The following is a 19,077-nucleotide window of genomic DNA, read 5'->3' on the forward strand; positions in this document are numbered from 1 at the left end:
AGGCTCAGAGGATGTTTAGCATAAAGTATATCTTGGTCATATAAAGAGCAGTATATATTTGATGTATACAACTGGGAGAGTATGGAGATCATTTTATACCCATTGAATCACCTTCACCACGTATGCCGTAAACATATACATCACCTCTGAAAGTTTCCTCCTGTCCTATTGGTATTATAATGATGTGCGTGTGGTGGCGCTAGTCTTAAAGAACCCACCTGCCAATGCGGGAGACAGAAGACATACAGGTTTGGTCCCTGGGTTGGAAAGATCCCCTGGAGAAGGAAATGGCTGCCCACTGTAGTATTCCTGCCTGGAGAATCCTATGGACAGAGGAGCCTGGTGGGCTACAGTCCACAGGGCTATAAAAAGTCAGACACGACTGAAGCGACAGCCTGCAGACACGCATGTGACAATCATAATCATGTTCTTCTTGCCTTTTGATTGGCAGCTCCATGTCATTATTTCAAGGAAGGTATGTCCTATGTCCATTTTCTTAGACATGGTGCTGTTTTACACTTAATAGAGATAGTGTAGTATAAAATTAACTTTTATCTGCCCTGAAGAACCAAAAGATTTGTGTAACTCACTTTGTGATATTTGCCTTATTGTGCTGGTCTGGATCTGAGCTCAAGTTGTGATTGTAAAATAGTGTGTCTTATAGGCTTATGGGGGCTTCCCTGGTAGCTCAGCTGGTAAAGAATCTGTGTGCAATGCAGGAGACCCTGGTTTGATTCCTGGGTAGGGATGATCCTCTGGAGAAAGGATAGCTTACCTGCTCTAATATTCTTGGGCTTACCTATTGGCACAGACAGTAAAGAATCCACTCACAATGCAAGAGACCTGGGTTCGATCCCTGGGTTGGGAAGATCCCCTGGAAGAGGGCATGTCAACCCACTCCAGTATTCTTGCCTGGAGAATCCCCATAGACAGGGGAGCCTGGTGGGCTACAGTCCATGGGGTCGCAAAGAGTCGAACACAACTGAGTGATTAAGCACAGCACAGCACATAGCTTTATGGGTGTGCCTGGAAGGATTTAATCTGTGTGTAGTTCTTAGAAGAGCTCCTGGAACATGCCAACTTCCCCCGTGTACACATGGTCTTACCAAGCTGACTCCTCCTGGGTTAAGCCCTCATGCATCTTGGCCTTCTTTCCACATTTCAGAAAAGTTGAGCAACACCTTGAGCTCCATGTCCTTGGATAGAAGGGCTTCTTTCATGTTGCTGATGCTAATTTCGACAACTCAGTCTGGTTGTGTTGTTAGCCCTGAAACATTTAACCTAAACCTCCATCCATGCGTGGAGCCAGTTAACCAAAGTGTCTGGTGGGAGGAGCGAGCTTCAAAACAATGAGGTCAACGCTCCGAACCAAACAGGGTAATGCTAGCTGGCCCCACAGAAGACACGACGGCTAGGAAATCCTGCACCCCTGTGTATACAAAACAAGCAGGAAATGTTTGCCAGTGGGATAAATAAAGGAGCCTTCTGGTTACATAATGTTTTGTTGTGCCTCAGTTTGAGGCTGCTTTGGAATCGTTGCTTGGTCTAAGGTTTAAAGTTTGGAGCTCAGGGTGTCTGTCTCCTTTTTTGTTGCTTTGTTCTTGATACTTGAAATGTCATTCTACTCCAGGTCCTCAGGACATAAGTTAAAGCTGGACCTGAATGTGACTTCACTGCTTTGCTTTAGACAGCTCTCATGATCTACTTTGTTTCTGCACCTCTGACGTGGGGATAGATTTGGAATGGGCAGGGAATGATGGGATGGGAGTGCTGGGGCTCAGAGGCAGTGATCCCAAGTGCCTGGAAAAAGGGGAAGCTCTACTTACTTGTTGAGATCTAACTATATGCCAAGCATTCTGCTAGGCTGGTCTCAGGCCACCATAACCTTGCAGTGTAAGCAGTTATGATCCAGAGATGGAGAGTGGTCTTTAAGCACCTCAGAAGTTAGGCTGAGTTAGCCCCTGCATCTCTGCTTTTTCCCTTCTGTTACATCACCTTTCCTGAACTAGAAATTAAAGCAGACATTTCAACTCGGTTTCAAAAGTTTCCCCGTGTAACCCAGGAAAACAAAGTTTATTCTCACCTGGAAGAAAAAACATCTGGTTGTAAAATATCAAAGAAAATCCTCATGAGTCAACATAATTTAATTTGTCTAGAGCACGTATGTTTATTACAGTGAGATTTGAATGTCTCACTACCCTGAAAAGGAGATACCTTTCGCTGCCCCACCAGTACGTATTTCATAAAGGCATTTACTGAGTGCCTGCTGGATGCAATGTCTGCCTGTAAGTTGGAGGGGGCAAGTAGAGCAAGGTGCAAAGTCCTAACTCAGTCTGATGGATTGGGGACTTGGTGACACTCACCTTACTATCTTGAGCTTCACTGTGCTTAAGTATAAAAGGTAAAGCCCCTTGAAGCTCTAGCGTGTGGTGACCCTGGCTGAACACTTAGGCACTTAGAGAGAAAACCCTACTCTCTGGTCTATTATCTCCTGGGGAAGCTCCTATCGTTCATTCAGAAGTTCAAGAAAATATGCATGACTGTTGCCCAAGTGCCCCTTAGGATCAAGAGGGCTGAAGGAAAAGTAGAAAAAGAGGCAGAAATGGGAGCTGTGATGGTAGCTGACATTTCCTGGGCATTTGCTACGACTCCAGCACTGTTGTAACTGTGTTACTTGGACTATCTTTACTCATTAAGTCACTTAGTCCAGTGATTTACAACAGTGTATGGGGCTTACCTGATAGTTCAGCTGGTAAAGAATCCACCTGCAATGCAGGAGACCTCGGTATGATTCCTGGTATGATTCCTTCGCTGGAGAAGGGATAAGCTACCCTCTCCAGTATTCTTGGGCTTGTGAGTGAATCTAGAAAGCTGAGAAGACGGACAAGTATTTGCAAGTGTATGGGGAAGGTGGCTGGGTCCGAGTGACTGACTGACTAAGTGATTTGAGGTTCACACTGGTGGCCCCTGAATTTCTGAGCAGGAGAGTCAGGGACCTGCAAATCAGTTGGAAAAGGGTCTGTGGAACTTGTCTTGAAGCTTCATTTGCTTGGCATACACATTAGTTTTGCTTCAGTTCAGTTCAGTCACTCAGTCATGTCCAACTCTTTGTGACCCCATGGACTGCAGCACACCAAGCTTCCCTGTCCATCACCAACTCCCAGAGCTTGCTTAAACTCAGGTCCATCAAGTCGATGATGTCATCCAACCATCTTATTCTCCGTCGTCCCCTTCTCCTCCTGCCTTCAATCTTTCCCAGCATCAGAGTCTTTTCCAATGAGTCACTTCTTCACACCAGGTGGCCAAAGTGTTGGAGTTTCAGCCTCAGCATCAGTCCTTTCGATGAATATTCAGGACTGATCTCCTTTAGGATGGACTGGTTGGATCTCCTTGCAGTCCAAGGGACTCTGAAGAGTCTTCTCCAACACCCATAGTTCAAAAGCATCAATTCTTTGGCACTCAGCTTTCTTTATAGTCTCATATCCATACATGATGACTGTAAAAACCATAGCTTTGACTAGATGGACCTTTGTTGGCAAAGTAATATAGTTTTGCTTAGTTTGTATGTTTATTGGTTGCGGGAGGTCTGTTGGTAGAGACTGGAGTCTGATCCCCCTTGCAAAGTTGTTCCTTGGTGCTGTCATTTGGTCCCGTGCAGATCCTCTTGATACTGGGATCCAAGGTCTGAAGCTGCACCACTGAAAACTCATTCATTAGCATCCTGACTTTTCCCTGAAGGTTTGCCTTTTCTAAGTTTATTTTTTCTTGAGGATTAACTTACATTCAGTGAAATGCACAGATCTTAAGTAAGTATTAAAATATGGTTTGAGTTTTGAGAAATGAATAGGTATTCCCATGGATTCACCACCACTCAAGATTTAGAATATTTTTTTCTCTCCAGAAAGTCCTTTTTTTCCCCTTTCTAGTTGATTTCTGCCTCTCTTGTCACAACACCTGACAACTATTCTGATTTTTATCCCTATAGATTAGTTTTACCTGTTGTAGAACTTTGCCTGGGCTGTGCTTGCTAAGTTGCTCAGTCATGTCTTTGTGACCCTACAGACTGTAGCTCCTCTGTCCATAGGATTCTCCAGGCAAGAATACTGGAGTGGGTTGCCATGCCCTCCTCCAGGGTTCTTCCTGACCCAGGGATTGAACCTGTGACTCTTATGTCTCCTACATTGGCAAGTGGGTTCTTTACCACTAGCACCACCTAGGAAGCCTGAACTTGTCTACTTGAAACCAAATGGTATGTATCTTTTGAGTCTGCTTTTTTTCACTTGATGTAATGGTCTTGAGGTTTTTTTCACATTATGATGTGTACCAGGAGTTTCTTCCTTCTTGTTGCTGAGAAGTATTCCATTATATGAATACACCACTGCTTTTAGAATCCCTTCTCAGAGATGGACTTTTAGGTTGTCTCTCATTTTCAGCATGATACACAAAGCCAGTAGGAAGGCTCATGTGCAAGATTTGTTGGCACATGCACTTATTTCCCTTGTGTAGATACGCAGAAGGGAATTGTTGGGTCAGAGGGCAGTTTCCCAAAGCAGTTGTGCCATTTTATACTCTTACTCAAGATTTTCTCTTAAAAGATCAGCAGTGCTGGAAGAGGGAACTTTGTACTACTTGCTCCTTGATCGTCCATCTTCCTCTCTTCCTATCAAACAGGGTCATCTAGCCAAATCTAAACACAGGGCAGGAGTCATTCAGATATTCTCATTTCTGATTACTTAAGCTTTTTATTCTCCAATTCATTCTGTTCAAAAATCATTGTTTCAAAATGTATAAATAAGTGAAAATGTGAAGGACTTTAAAAGTCTAAGAAAAAAAAGCAACAGCTAACATCATACTTAATGGTGACTATTGCGTGTTTTCCCCTGGTGATCATGAAAAAGATGAGGATAGCCACTCTTACCACTTCCACTGACATTGTACTACAGGTTACACCAGTCCAGTAAAAGAAGAAAAAGAAGCATAAGGATCAAAAGGGAGAATATGACTTTACAAAAGTTATTTTTATCTATGTAGACAATCCTAAGGATTCTGTAAAAATCTGTTGGAACTAGTATTAAGTTCAGCAAGGTTTTAGTATTCAAAGTTGATACTAAGGCAAAATAGACTGTATTTGTAAATCAAACAGCAACCATTTGAAAAATGAAAAATGTTTAAAAAGCATCAAAAATCATAACAGACCAAAATTTATTTCTAGCAAAAATGTGCAAGATGCATATGAAAAAAATACAAAACATTTCAGGGAGAGATGACCTAAAGAAATGGAGAAATATACCATATTCATGGATTGGAAAACTCACTATTATTAGGATCAGATTGATCTCTAGAAGGGGTTGGCAAATATTTTCTGAAAGGGCCACAAACTAAGTTTTGTAGGTCATGTGATCTTAATTGGATGGTACTCAATTTTGCCTATATAATACGAAAGTGTAGACAATATATACAGAAAAGTGTGGCCAGGTTCCAATAAAACTTTATTTACAAAAACAGACTGTGGGTCAGATTTGTCCCTCTTTTATTACTCATCAGCTGAAAAATGAGAAGTAAGATCAAATGGTCTCTAGAGTTCCTTCCAGCTTTCACTTGGAAAAAAATGAAAGGTTCTCTTCTCTGATCATGCCAGATAAAGACAGCATATAATAACTTATATTAGTTTATTTGACTACTAATTCTCTTGCCAACCTCCCCTTCATATATAAAGTGGTGATAATGATGCCTACTTGATAGTGTTGATGAGAATGTTTAGTGAAATAATATAAAGACATAGATATCTGGATAAGCTCATTCAAAGAAATTCATATCCTTCACTCCCAAACCCTGTTCCAGTTTTTTCCCATTTGTTTTCAGGATTTAGCTTTAGAGGTCAACATGTCCAGTACTGTTTCCAGTCCATTAACTGAAGCTTCAGATCACAGGCTTGTGTATATCTGAGGAACCTAGTGTTAGGTGTTCAAAACACACGCAGACTGGCCCAGCTGCCATATCACGACTTTGCAGAGTGAGGTGCTGGGGTTTGATCCCCAGTAATTAATACTGTAGACTTCCAGGTTCATAGTTCTGAAGGACTCAGCTTTATTTCAGGGGTTACAGGGAAGAAACAGTTCAGGAAGCCCTGGGGCGGTAGCCCAGAAACAACAGGCACTTAAGCTCCTATTGCCTTTTTAAGAAGACATGCTTCTTTTTGTAAATATTATGCTCCAACCTCCCAGCATAATCCCAAATAATGTCATCTCTGGGAAAAGTTGACAAGTGGAGAGAATTTAAGGCCTTCCATCTGTTGGGAACGAAAGCTGGGAGATGTGCAGGGGTTTCTTTCCACCTTATACTGTTGGGTCGTCCCTTCATTGACTTTTCTGGTCTTGAGTTGGCTAAAGATGAGGGGTGATATGCTGCTCGCTTCAGCCCTGCCCTGTATGGCATCTGTCTTGAAACTTTCCCATGCTTGTTTCAACAGGGAAAAAAAAATCAAAGAGATTGACATATAGCTGCCCCGAGGCTAGATTGTCACTGAAATAGACTTCTTCAAATAAAAATAAGGGCCATTTTTGCTTGCATGGCTTTGCAATGAAACACAGTTAATAAAAACTGCATGGGAAACTCACATTGCAGCTATAAAAAAATTAGAAAATAGAATTCTTAGCTAAAGTCAGCAGTGATTGTTGGCTCAGGGTAGGAATTAGGGAGGAAAACATTCTGAAAGTCATTGAAAGTGAAGAGAGAAGATTTATTACCCTTTATCCATCTGTTTAACCCTTCAGAAGGAAAGTTAGAGTCACATTTGCTTAGAAAGTGATTGAGTCCTGGGTTTTAAGATGAGGATAGACCATTTTCTCCTTGTGGATAAACTGTTAAATAGAAAATAGGGCTACTTAGCTTGAAAACGAAAACAAGCAAAAGTCCAAAACCGCTCCAAAACAAAGACTGGATAAAATCATGGATGACAAGCTTTCCCATTTATTTTTCCTCCTCTGTCAGCCACCATCTTTGTGTGGGTGTATCAAATGTCTCTGAGGTTAGATTGTGTATCTTTCCAGGTGGGAGGGCGGGGACACCTCTCATCACTCTCCAGTCCTTATCCCAACATCATCATCTGGAATATCTCTTGAAACCCTGGAGAGATGGTTTGTTTCTAGAGTACCCCACTGGGCAGGGGCTGTGCCTTCTAGAATGGAATATCCAGGATCCTTCCAGGTTTTTCCATCAGGAAATGGTGATTGATTATCTGAGAAATTTCACCATCTTTCTGCATTCACCAAAGCCATTACTCTAAGGGGAAGCTGAAGTCTTGACCAATTCCCACTTAAGGCGACAAACATGAAAAACCACAGCATCTATACAAGTGTGCTTGGTTTAGTCCCTGATTGCTATGGGAGAGTTTATAAGACTATTTAGAAGTGACTCAGGGTCCTTTCTTTCTCTCTCCTTAAAACCTATAAACTCTAGTCATTTTCACAGGTTTTTGCTAATTAATGCCACCATTGTGGAAATGGGACTGCTCTGCAAGCAAGCTGCAACAAATGGGATTTTTATTGCTGGTGGAAAAACCTGGGGAATAATTAGCAGATCCATGGAGATCCCTTGACTCTAGGCATGTGCATGGTAATGGCCAACCCTGGAGATCACTGAGGGAAATGGGGTCAGAGTTTCTACCTTAGGGCACGTTTATATTGTCAGCTACAGCCTTCAAACTGCAGTTGGACAAATGTGGGAAAATGCTCTGTGAAATGCTAGACAAATGAATCTGATGTGGACCAACCTCAACTAGGAAAACTGGCTCTGCTTTGCTAAGTGCTGTACAGCTGCCAAGACTTGCAAATGAAATATTTTGATATCTCGTTAAACTTGAGTCCCCAGAGAGGCTCACACACATATGCACATACACACACGGTTGATGAGGGTCCCCCTCAAGGTGATTGGCCGGAGGAGATTACAGAAATGACAGACTCATCGGGCCAGAAGAGGACCTGGGGGTCATCTGGTCCAGAGGTTCATAACTGAGGATCCTTCGGGGAAAATAATTATAATTTTTGTTTTTACTAATCTCTAATTGAAATTTATCATTTCTTCCCATTTCAAATGTGGGCACAAAACCACAGGGACATCACTTGTGCCTGTGATTTTGACACAATAAAAGTCAAAGATGTCTTTGTATCATATTTCAGTGTTGTACATTATCTCGAGATATTGTTCATGCCCATCATGTCTTTGAAATTATGGGATTTAAGAGATAGACTGTTAGATATTATTATTTGCGTTACTAAAGAATATACATATGTTATTATATCACACATTTAAAATTATTTTTAGCACTGTGTTTTATATGATCAATTGTTTTGTAATTGTATGTATTTTCTGTTATCCATTTAAAATATTATTGTGAAAGAGGTCATAAGCTTCATCAGACTGCTCAAGAGGTCCATAATACAAGGTTTAAGAATGCTTCCAGGGATTTTCCTGGTGGTCCAGTGGCTGAGACTCTGAGTTCCCAGTGTAGGGAGCCCAGGTTCCATCCCTGGTCAGAAAACTAGATTCCAGGGAGCTAGATTCCACAAGCCACAACTAAGACCTGGCACAGCCAAAATGAATAAATAAATATTTTAAAAAAGAGCATTTCCTTGACCAATTTCCTCTATTTGTAGCTGAGGAAATTGAGGCAGCATGGTGAGTGGCAGAGAGAGAGCCAGAACCGCACAGTGCTGTCTTTGTTCTGTTCCCACCATTATGGGACTCTGCAGAAGAAGCGTGTACCCTTGGGAAAAACAACATACAACACCTCCAGCAATGAATGTTTTTAAGCTGAGGATTCAGGGACGATAAGAAATTCCTGAGGCTAATATTAGCAAATTTGTTTCCAAATTCAAATGTACTTTTCTGCCTTCATTTTTAGAGAGTGGACATTGCCAAGTAAAGTACATGTCATTATTAAAAAAAAAAAAATCAACTCAGAGGCACAACGATGCAGGTTATCTTTAAACTGACCCACAGAATACATTATTTGCTATTTTCTGCACCCCTAGCAGAAGTTTTATCTCCTGCATATTTGAGGGGAATTGAAATGAAAATTTCAATCTGCGAACATTCCGACTGTGAATGGCAGGAAGCTGGGTGTCAGGGCAGTCTAGGCTGGAATGAGGATGGATTATTTGGATTATTTGGATTACCAGCTTCATGTTATTTTCTAGAATAAGATGCATTATTGATACATGTATGCTCAGTTGTGTCCAATTCTTTGCAACCCTATGAACTGTAGCCCACCCGGCTCCTCTGTCCATGGGATTTCCTAGGCAAGATTACAGGATTGGGTTGCCATTTCCTCCTCCAGGGGATCTTCCCGAGGATCAAACCTGAGTCCCCTGCAATTTCTGCACTGCAGGCCCATTCTTTACCACTGATCCACCTGGGGGCCCATGTTAATGATGGACATATGTGTATACGTCTCCACTAGTGGAAAAGACAAGGAGCGGACTTATTTCAGTATCTCTTATGAAAGTGTCAGGTGATGTGAATCTGTTACATTACCTGTTACCTGGTGTGAACATTAAGATGTAAGAAGTTCAAATAAATTCTCACTCTCTCAGGGTGCAGTTGGAGGCAGATTTTCTTAAAGCAATTGATCTTGAAACATTCTGATTTTCTAAGTTTGATAATTCATGTAATTGTAAAACCTTAGCATGTAATCTAATCCAGTAGGTCTCAAACTTTTTTCTTTTTTCCTTAGCAATTTATCAGTGTGGCATGTATATATATTTATTTATATTTTTTGGCTGTATTTTTGTGTGTTTTAACTTTTCATTTTGAACTACTTTCAGATTTATGAAAAAGTTATAGATATAATTTCTTAGTATGCTCATATCAAGACTCTCCAAAAGTTAATATTTTTTATAATCACTGTACAATGATCAAAATCAATAAATTAACACTGATACTACTCTATTGTCTAAACTGTCGAGCTTATTTAAGCTTTACCAGTCATCACACTAATGTTCTTTTTTGGGTCTAGAATCTGACCTATGATTAAATTATGTTACATTTAGCTTTTATCCCTGCTTTTCTCCTTTAATCAGAAACATTTCCTCAGTCTTTCTGTCCTTTGTGACCTTGAACTTTAAAGAGTTTGGACCTGTTATTTTGTAAAAGTTTCTTCACCTTGGGTTGGACTGATGTTTCCTTGTGATTCTTTTCAAGCTACACACTTTTAGCAGGAAAATCACAGAAGTGATCTTGTGTCCTTCTCCTTACACCATATCAGGAGGCATTTGATGTTGATATTGCATTACTGATGTTGTTAACTTAGATCTCTTGGTCAAGGTGGTATCTGCTAGATATCTCCACTATCCATTCAGTTCAGTCACTCAGTCATGTCCAACTCTTTGCGACCCCATGGACTGCAGCATGCTAGACTTCTCTGTGCATCATCAACTCCTGGAGCTTGCTCAAACTCATGTCTATCAAGTTGGTGATGCCATCCAATCATCTCATCCTCTGTCATCCCCTTCTCCTCCTGCCTTCAATCTTTCCCAGCATCAGGGTCTTTTCTAACGAATCAGTTCTTCACATCAGGTGGCCAAAGTATTAGAGCTTCAGCTTCAGCATTGGTCCTTCCAACAAACATTTAGGACTGGTATCCTCTAGGATTGACTGGTTTGATCTCCTTGCAGTCCAAAAGACTTCACTATAATTAATAAGTATTCTCCACTATAATTAATAAGTATTCTGTGGGGAGATACTGTTAGACTTTGTAAAAATCCTGTTTCTCACCTTACTGTACCCTACTAATTTTAACTGATAATTCTTCCCTTAAACAACTACAGAAATACTTTGTTTTTTTGCACTTCATATTATTGCACTTTGTAGATACTCTGTTTTTTACAATTTGAAGTTTTGTGGCCACCCTATGTTAAACAAGTCTATTGGTGCCATTTTCCCAATAGCATTTGCTCACTGTGTGTCTTTGTATCACATTTTGGTTATTCTTGGAAAGTTTCAAAGTTTTTGGTATTATATTTCTTAAGGTGATTTGTGATCAGTGATCTTTGATGTTACTATTATGACTTGCTGAAGGCTCAGTTGATGTTTAGCATTTCTTAGCAGTGAAATATTTTTAAACTAAGGCATACCCATCACCCTAAGGGCAGAAAGTGAAGAGGAACTAAAGAGCTTCTTGATTAAGGTGAAAGAGGAGAGTGAAAAAGCTGACTTAAAACTCAATTTTCAAAAAACTAAGATCATGGCTTCTGGTTCCATCAGTTCATGGCAAATAGATGGGGAAAAAATAGAAACAGTGACAGATTTTATTTTCTGGGGTCACAAAATCACTGCAGAGGGTGACTGCAGACATGAAATTAAAAGATGTTTGCTCCTTGGAAGGAAAGCTATGACAAACCTAGATAGCATATTAAAAAGCAGAGACATCACTTTGCTGACAAAGGTTTATACAGACAAAGCTGTCACTTTTCCAGTAATCATGTATGGATGTGAGAGTTGGACCATAAAGAAGGCTGAGTGCTGAAGAATTGATGCTTTCAAACTGTGAAGTTGAAGAAGACTCTTGAGAGTCCCTGGACTGCAAGGAGATCAAACCAGTCAATCCCAAAGGAAATTAACCCTGAATATTCTTTGGAAGAACTGATGCTGAAGCTAAAGCTCCAAAACTTTGGCCACCTGATGCAAAGAGCCTTCTCATTGGAAAAGACCCTGGTGCTGGGAAAGACAGAAGGCAGGCGGGAAGTGGGAGACAGAATGAAATGTTGGATGACATCACTGACTCAATGGATATGAATTTGAGCAAACTCTGGGAGATAGTTCAGGAGACGGAAGCCTGGTGTGCTACAGTCCATGGGGTCACAAAGAATCAGACACCACTGAGCTACTGAACCACAAAAACAAAACCCCTGGTGGTGGTGTGGAAAAGAATCCACCTGCCAATGCAGGAGATGCAAGAGACATGGATTTGATCCCTGGGTTGGGAAGATGCCCTGCAGTAGAAAGTGGCAACCCACTCCAATATTCTTGCCAAGAAAATTCCATGGACAGAGGAGCCTGGTGGGCGACAGTGCATGGAGCCGCAAAGAGTGGGACACAACTGAGCACACACATGCTTATTTAGTCACGATGCCAGTGCACACTTAATAGACTGTGGTATAGTGTAGACACTAGTTTTATATGCACTGGGAAACCAAACAATTTGTGCGACTTGTTTCATTGTGATATTCATTCTACTGTGGAAGTTTGAAACTGAACTCCCATTGTCCCACTAGGTTTGTATGAGAAAGAAGCAATTTTACTCTAGAGAAGATTCAATATTTAACATGAAATCCAAAATTTCCTTTTCTTGAGCTTTAGATTGTTGTTCATAATTACTCATTCATTGCCTCACTGAATTCCTTTCTCTCACTGTTTACCCAAAGTTATAAATGCCACGATCATGTGACAGTTAACAATGTGCACATATAGTAAATGTACTTGAAAGACAAGCGTGGCAATTCCTGAGGGTTCTTACTGGATTTCAAGTACTTAAAAACATAGAAAAAGGTGCTAAGTGGATTCTTTTGTGCATAAATGTATTTCAATTACTCCTAGGAGTAGAGAAGAGCATAATCATTTATATCCTCAAGGTCAAAACACCTAATACGTGTACACCATACTGAAATAAACCTTCTGGGTTACACACATGTCAAAAACAAAAGCTTCATGCCACATTCTAATACCCATCAAAGTGAGCTGGACTCTCAGGGAGAGAGAGGACAGTTGTGATGAGGGATTTCTGGTGTTAACATTTGACCACCTACTTTAATTATTTTTGTAGTGCAATTCTAGGTATATGGGAGTAACCAGATAAGTAAAACTGCCTCAGAATTTCACTCATTACTTTAGAATGGGCTGTAAGACACCTGGGCGTCCACCAAAGAAAGATCTTATATATTGGTCCTTGGAAAGACTGGGGCCAGGTGGTGAAAAGACTGCCCCCCCTCAAGTAATCCCCCAAAATGTGAATGAGAATTGACTTCTCACAAGACTAGTATTTTTCAGGGCTGACTCCTTTAAAGGTATGAAAGGGAAGTTGTTAGTCACTCAGTTGTGTCTGAGTCTTTGTGACCCCATGGTCTGTAGCCCACCAGGCCTCTCTGTCCATGGAATTCTCCAGGCAAGAATACTGGAGTGGGTATTCATTTACTTCTCCGGGGGCTCTTCCTGACCCAGGGATCCAACCCAGGTCTCCTGCATTGCAGGCGAATTCTTTACTGTCTAATGTTGGTATAGGAGGGTTCACTTTTCATTTCCAAGATAACAAGTCAACTTCCTAAGCCTAACAAGTTTCTTAATTTCACCTTCACTTCTGGAAGCCATCCTTGGTTATAAAAGTTCCTCCTCCTTAGAGAACTCGAGTGCTTGAAGTCTAATACCTCCATCACCTCTCACTAGTTTCCACTGTCAAAGTTCTTTCCTGATGTCTGTTCGAAGATCTGCTTCCGTAAAAACTCAATCTTTTAAAATCGAGCCATAATAGTAGACACCAAAGCATGTTTCTTGACCTGCCCTTTCCAATACTGTAATAAGAACTTGGGATGAATTTTTAGAGCACGTTTATTAAGTGTATTGTGGACACAAGGCTGAAAGAGAGAGCACAATTTCCAGATGACAGACTTAGGCTGATCGTAAGATCGTATTAAAACCCAAAAGGTCGTGACTGCCGAGTCTGGGCCAAATGTAACAAGCTGAAATTAAAAGGGCTATGTGTGAGATTGCTAGTTTGAGTCAGAATATCTACTGGCATAAATACAGATCAAACAAGAAGCAAATGGGCAAAAACAAAATGAAACAAAACCAAACTTGATAGAGAGTTTTCACTGCAGATAAACCCACACTAGCAATGCGGAGTGGCTGGAAACGTAACTTTCCAATCCATTCCTGTGGAGTCCTTGAATGCAGAATCTAGTGGCCTGGTAACGAAGACCTTGACCAAAATGTTGGAGGCCCTTAGGTCCAGTGCTAGTGACCTTATGTGGAGGATGGTAGCTTCTGAATTCTTGAGCAAACCCACTGGGCAGATGTTTTCTCAGTCAGAAGAGCTGTGTGATTTTCCATTAAGTTTGACTTTATACTAAGCTTCAAACCCTGTTGCCTATTTTTTCCTTATGACAGTCTTTTAGAAACAAATGGATTTTAAAAATAAAACATTGGCAACAATTCTCCCCAAAAGAGGGGAGGAGAAAATGTCAACGAAAATTCTGAAGACAAGCAATCAATTTGGCATAAAGAACAATAGTTTATGCATATGGAAATTAAGGTTGTGTTATGGAAAAACATCACAAATGTTTTGAGTATAAGAAATGTGATTGGATGGCACTGAAGTAGAGAGGAGGTGGATGCAGTCCTTTTCATCAATTTAACATTTGTAAATGTTCTTTAGCTTTGTCATCCCCTGCGATCCGCTACCAGCTCAGCGCCAAAGAAACAATACTTATTTTGGAGAAAAACAGAGCTGAATATAAAGTAGATCTGTGGGCTATTTTTTTTTTTTTTTGCTTGTTTGGTTTTTCATTTTGCCTACCTTTTACTCTTGGCCCAGTTGCATAAAATGTTCAACTATGAGAACAAAGAATGAGAAAGAAATAAAAGAAATGTGAGTTTCAGACATAGAAAACAAACTTATGGTTATCAAAGGGGGAAAGGGGGAGAGGGATAAATTGGTAGTTGGAATTAACAGATACATACAACTGTATGTAAAATAGATAACAAATAAGGACCTACCATACAGCACAGGGAACTATATTCAGTATCTTGTAAAAACCTTTAATGGAAGAGATTCTGAAAAAAAAAACATATATTCAGTTATTATATATATTTATGTATAAACTCAGTTTGATATATTTGTATATATTCAGTTATATATAGATGTGTGTGTATACACAGATGAATCATTTTGCTGAACACCTGAAACTATAATACAACATTGTAATTCAACTATCCTTCAATTTTAAAAATCAATAAAAAAGAAGCAGGTGTATAAATTAAAAAAGAAGAAAAGAAATGTGAGTGGATAGACTACTCGGAGAGTTTCCTGTAGAACATGAAGGGAGTCCGTTTCCTGGATCCTGAGCCCAGTTCTCTCTGACTTTGTCTTTTGGTCTGTACCCTACCTTTCAGTGAGGCCGTCTAAGGTGGCCCATGCAAGCTTGGAAAAGCAGATCAGGTCTGAAGATAAACTGACACAATAGGTAACAGAGGAGGAGCTCTTAAGAAGGACGCTTCCAGTGAGCAAGCAGATACAGACGTCTGCCAGTGAGGTGTTTAAACAGACGGAGGTTGCCTATTTTCTAGTGATTTTTGATTCTGGTCTGAAGGGTTAATTTGGTGCCAGAGCTTTAGCTTTGCTCTGTCCCAGTCTCTGCAAGAAGTGAAGCTGTGAAGTCACTTAGAACCAGCACATGTAACTGCTTCTAAATGATCAGAAACCTCTGGAGTTCTCCGCTCCAGTTCACTGGATGCCTTTAAGCAACAGAGATTGAAAAGTCCTAAGATTATAGGACCATAAAAATACACATTTACATGTGGTCACATGCAAGGTTTAAGACTGGGAGTGAACCACAAAGGGAATGCTTTATACAAGCACCAAAATTCAGTTCAATTAATGACACAGCAGCTCTAAGAGGAACAGGAGGAAAACACCTGAACTGGGGGCTCTTCTGAGCCCTGGGCCTGTGTTCTGGCCCTGCAAGTCCGCACAGTTGTTACTCCCTGCTCTCCTCCTTCTGGGGCCTTCTGCAGCCACATGAAATGCAGCTAGTAAAACAGGTTTCCGTGGGAGGGAGACTTGGGAGTGTCCGAATTTCCTTCTTCTTCTTCTTTTTTTTTTTGCTAAACAATTAAGCAACGAAAACAGTCTGGGAAAATAGAAGACATTTCAGAGCTGGCCATGCATTCTGCCCATGCCAAGATTTCTGTAGCTTTTTGACTCCTAATCCTGTATTTACTTGTTGGCTAAGTTGAATTAATTTATTTAGTCTTAGAGACTGTGGGCTTTCTTTTCATCCATGACATGTCTCTTCTCTCTCCTCACCTCGAAGGATGGCAGGCTTACCTCAGATGGTAGCTTGGGCATCTCCTGTTACTGGGTTGGAAGAAATGATCTTAGTTTAATGAGCACATTATTCAGTGATTTCAGAATGGAAAGATAGTTCAGTGCTCACTGTGGGCCAGGCCTCATGTAGGATACCTAAGAGGGAAAGACACATGAAGGGACAATCATGGAAAGCCTGGAAAATGGACATGGGGTTAATGTAAGGGAGGCCATTGAGAGGACTGGGGTCTTATCTGTATCCGGGGACTTGACAAAGATTTCTTGCTGAAATATAAACTGAAGCTCATGGAGTAAGAGGGAGTCCATGAAGCAACAAGGGGAAGGAAGCGCTTTCCAGGAAAAGGGACAGTCTGACTTGGGCTGAGTGCGCGTGTGTACAAACGAATGAAAGTATTGACCATTGCTGCTGCTGTCAGGCGTTTGGGATCTCACTGCCAAGAGCAAGAGAGTGAGGTATTTCCCCCACACTGGGAAGTACTGGGGCTGGGTAATGGGGCACTTCTGCTTCCCCTGATGTCAGCAATTAGCAGGCATCCCCATCAGACCCCAGGAGGCTGCATGAACCCGTTATGCCTCATTCGACCATGCTTTATCCAGGTCTTCTGAAGTATCTGTTTTGTTTCTTTACATTATGGGACTTGCGTGGCAGTCCAGTGGTTAAGACTCCACACTTCCACTGCAGGGGGTGCAGGTTCAATCCCTGACTGGGGAACTAGAATCCTGCATGCCACATGGTGGGGCCAAAAAATGAAGAAAAACTGGTACCCACTTGGGGGTTAATATATCGTTGGATAAAATAAACTTAGATCCAAGTAGAGAAGGAAAGGGGGCTCATTTGTTCTGTTATGTTGGGATTGGGGGAATAATTGGTATCTACCTAATGTTTGCCTTCTAAGCTAGTCCGAGAGAGTTGCTGCCAAGGAAATCTATGAACATATTCATAGATGAGGACATACTAAGGGGCAGAGAAAAACATCCAGCAATTCATGTTCCTTGACCTCTCAGAAGCCCATTATGTAGGCCTTTAGGTTATAAAGGGTCATTTTCCTTCTCAACACATTTCCCTTAAGGCATAAATGTTTGGTAATGTGCTCATTAAACATTAACGCCTCAAACAAGCACAAACACCCTTTTTGGTACAGGGAAGAAGTTAGAATTGTGGAATCTAAAGCATTAGCAAGCAGGGGTACATTCTGGAGAGGGGAGGAGAGAGGTCCAAATAGAAGGAACACCCAACATTGAGGGAGCAGAGCAGGATTCATGCAGGACCTTGTCAATTACATGCTGTGTGACTCTGAACTTTCTGGATTTGAAATAGCTCAACTGGAATTCCATCACCTCCACTAGTTTTGTTCATAGTGATGCTTCCTAAGGCCCGCTTGACTTCACGTTCCAGGAAGTCTGGCTCTGGGTGAGTGATCACACCATCATGATTATCTGGGTCGTGAAGATCTTTTTTGTACAGTTTTTCTGTGTATTCTTGCCACCTCTTCTTAATATCTTCTGCTTCTGTTAGGTCCATACCATTTCTGTCCTTTATTGAGCCCATCTTTGCATGAAATGTTCCCTTGGTATCTCTAATTTTCTTGAAGAGATCTCCAGTCTTTCTCATTCTATTGTTTTCCTCTATTTCTTTGCATTGATTATGGAGGAAGGCTTTCTTACCTTTCATGGCTATTCTTTGGAACTCTGCATTCAAATGTATGTCTTTCCTTTTCTCCTTTGCTTTTCACTTCTCTTCTTTTCACAGTTGTCTGTAAGGCCTCCCCAGACAGCCATTTTGCTTTTTTGCATTTCTTTTCCACGGGGATGGTCTTGCTCCCTGTCTCCTGTACAATGTTATGAACCTCAGTCCATAGTTCATCAGGCACTCTGTCTATCAGATCTAGTCCCTTAAATCTATTTCTCACTTCCACTGTATAATCATAAGGGATTTGATTTAGGTCATACCTGAATGGTCTAGTGGTTTTCCCTACTTTCTTCAATTTAAGTCTTGAGTTTTGCAATAAGCTGTTCATGATCTGAGTTACAGTCAGCTCCTGGTCTTGTTTTGCTGACTGTATAGATCTTCTCCATCTTTGGCTGCAAAGAATATAATCACTCTGATTCCGGTGTTGACCATCTGGTGATGTCCATGTGTAGAGTCTTCTCTTGTGTTGTTGGAAGAGGGTGTTTGCTGTGCCCAGTGTGTTCTCTTGGCAAAACTCTATTAATAGCCTTTTCCCTGCTTCAATCTGTACTCCAAGGTCAAATTTGCCTGTTACTCCAGGTGTTTCTTGACTTTGTATTTTTGCATTCCAGTCCCCTCTAATGAAAAGGACATCTTTTTTGGGTGTTAGTTCTAAAAGGTCTTGTAGGTCTTCATAGAGCTGTTCAACTTCAGCTTCTTCAGCATTATTGGTTGGGGCACAGGCTTGGATTACTGTGATATTGAATGATTTGCCTTGGAAACGAACACAGATCCTTCTGTCGTTTTTTAGATTGCATCCAAGTACTGCATTTCATACTCTTCGGTTTACTATGATGGCTACTCCATTTCTTCTAAGGGATTCCTGCCCACAGTAGTAGATATAATGGTCATCTGAGTTAAATTCACCCATTCCAATCCATTTTAGTTTGCTGATTCCTAAAATGTCGATGTTCACTCTTGCCATCTCCTTCCAATTTGCCTAGATTTATGGACCTAATATTCCAGGTTCCTATGCAATATTGCTCTTTACAGTATCGGACTTTGCTTCCATCACCAGTCACATCCACAACTGGGTGTTGCTTTTGCTTTGGCTCCATCCCTTCATTCTTTCTGGAGTTATCTCCCCACTGATCTCCCCACTAGCATGTTGGGCACCTACCAGCCTGGGGAGTTCCTCGTTCAGTGCCCTATTTTTTGCCTTTTCATACCGTTCATTGGGTTCTCAAGGCAACAATGCTGAAGTGGTTTGCCGTTCCCTTCTCCAGTGGGCCACATTTTGTCAAATTTGGAA

The 19,077-nt window shown here is 41.0% G+C and overlaps 1 long non-coding RNA gene across 1 annotated transcript in view; it reads left to right on the plus strand.

Moving 5' to 3' along the window:
• The first annotated feature begins 17,256 nt into the window (after nt 1-17,256).
• LOC138417282 (uncharacterized) overlaps nt 17,257-19,077 on the plus strand; it is a 184,964-nt gene continuing 183,143 nt past the window's right edge. Inside the window, exon 1 of the long non-coding RNA XR_011248052.1 lies at nt 17,257-17,507. This is a non-coding gene — a long non-coding RNA (uncharacterized lncRNA). The remainder of the gene's footprint in view (nt 17,508-19,077) is intronic.

Source organism: Ovis canadensis, chromosome 13 (assembly GCF_042477335.2).
Source record: "Ovis canadensis isolate MfBH-ARS-UI-01 breed Bighorn chromosome 13, ARS-UI_OviCan_v2, whole genome shotgun sequence".
Classification (NCBI taxonomy): Eukaryota; Metazoa; Chordata; class Mammalia; order Artiodactyla; family Bovidae; genus Ovis; species Ovis canadensis.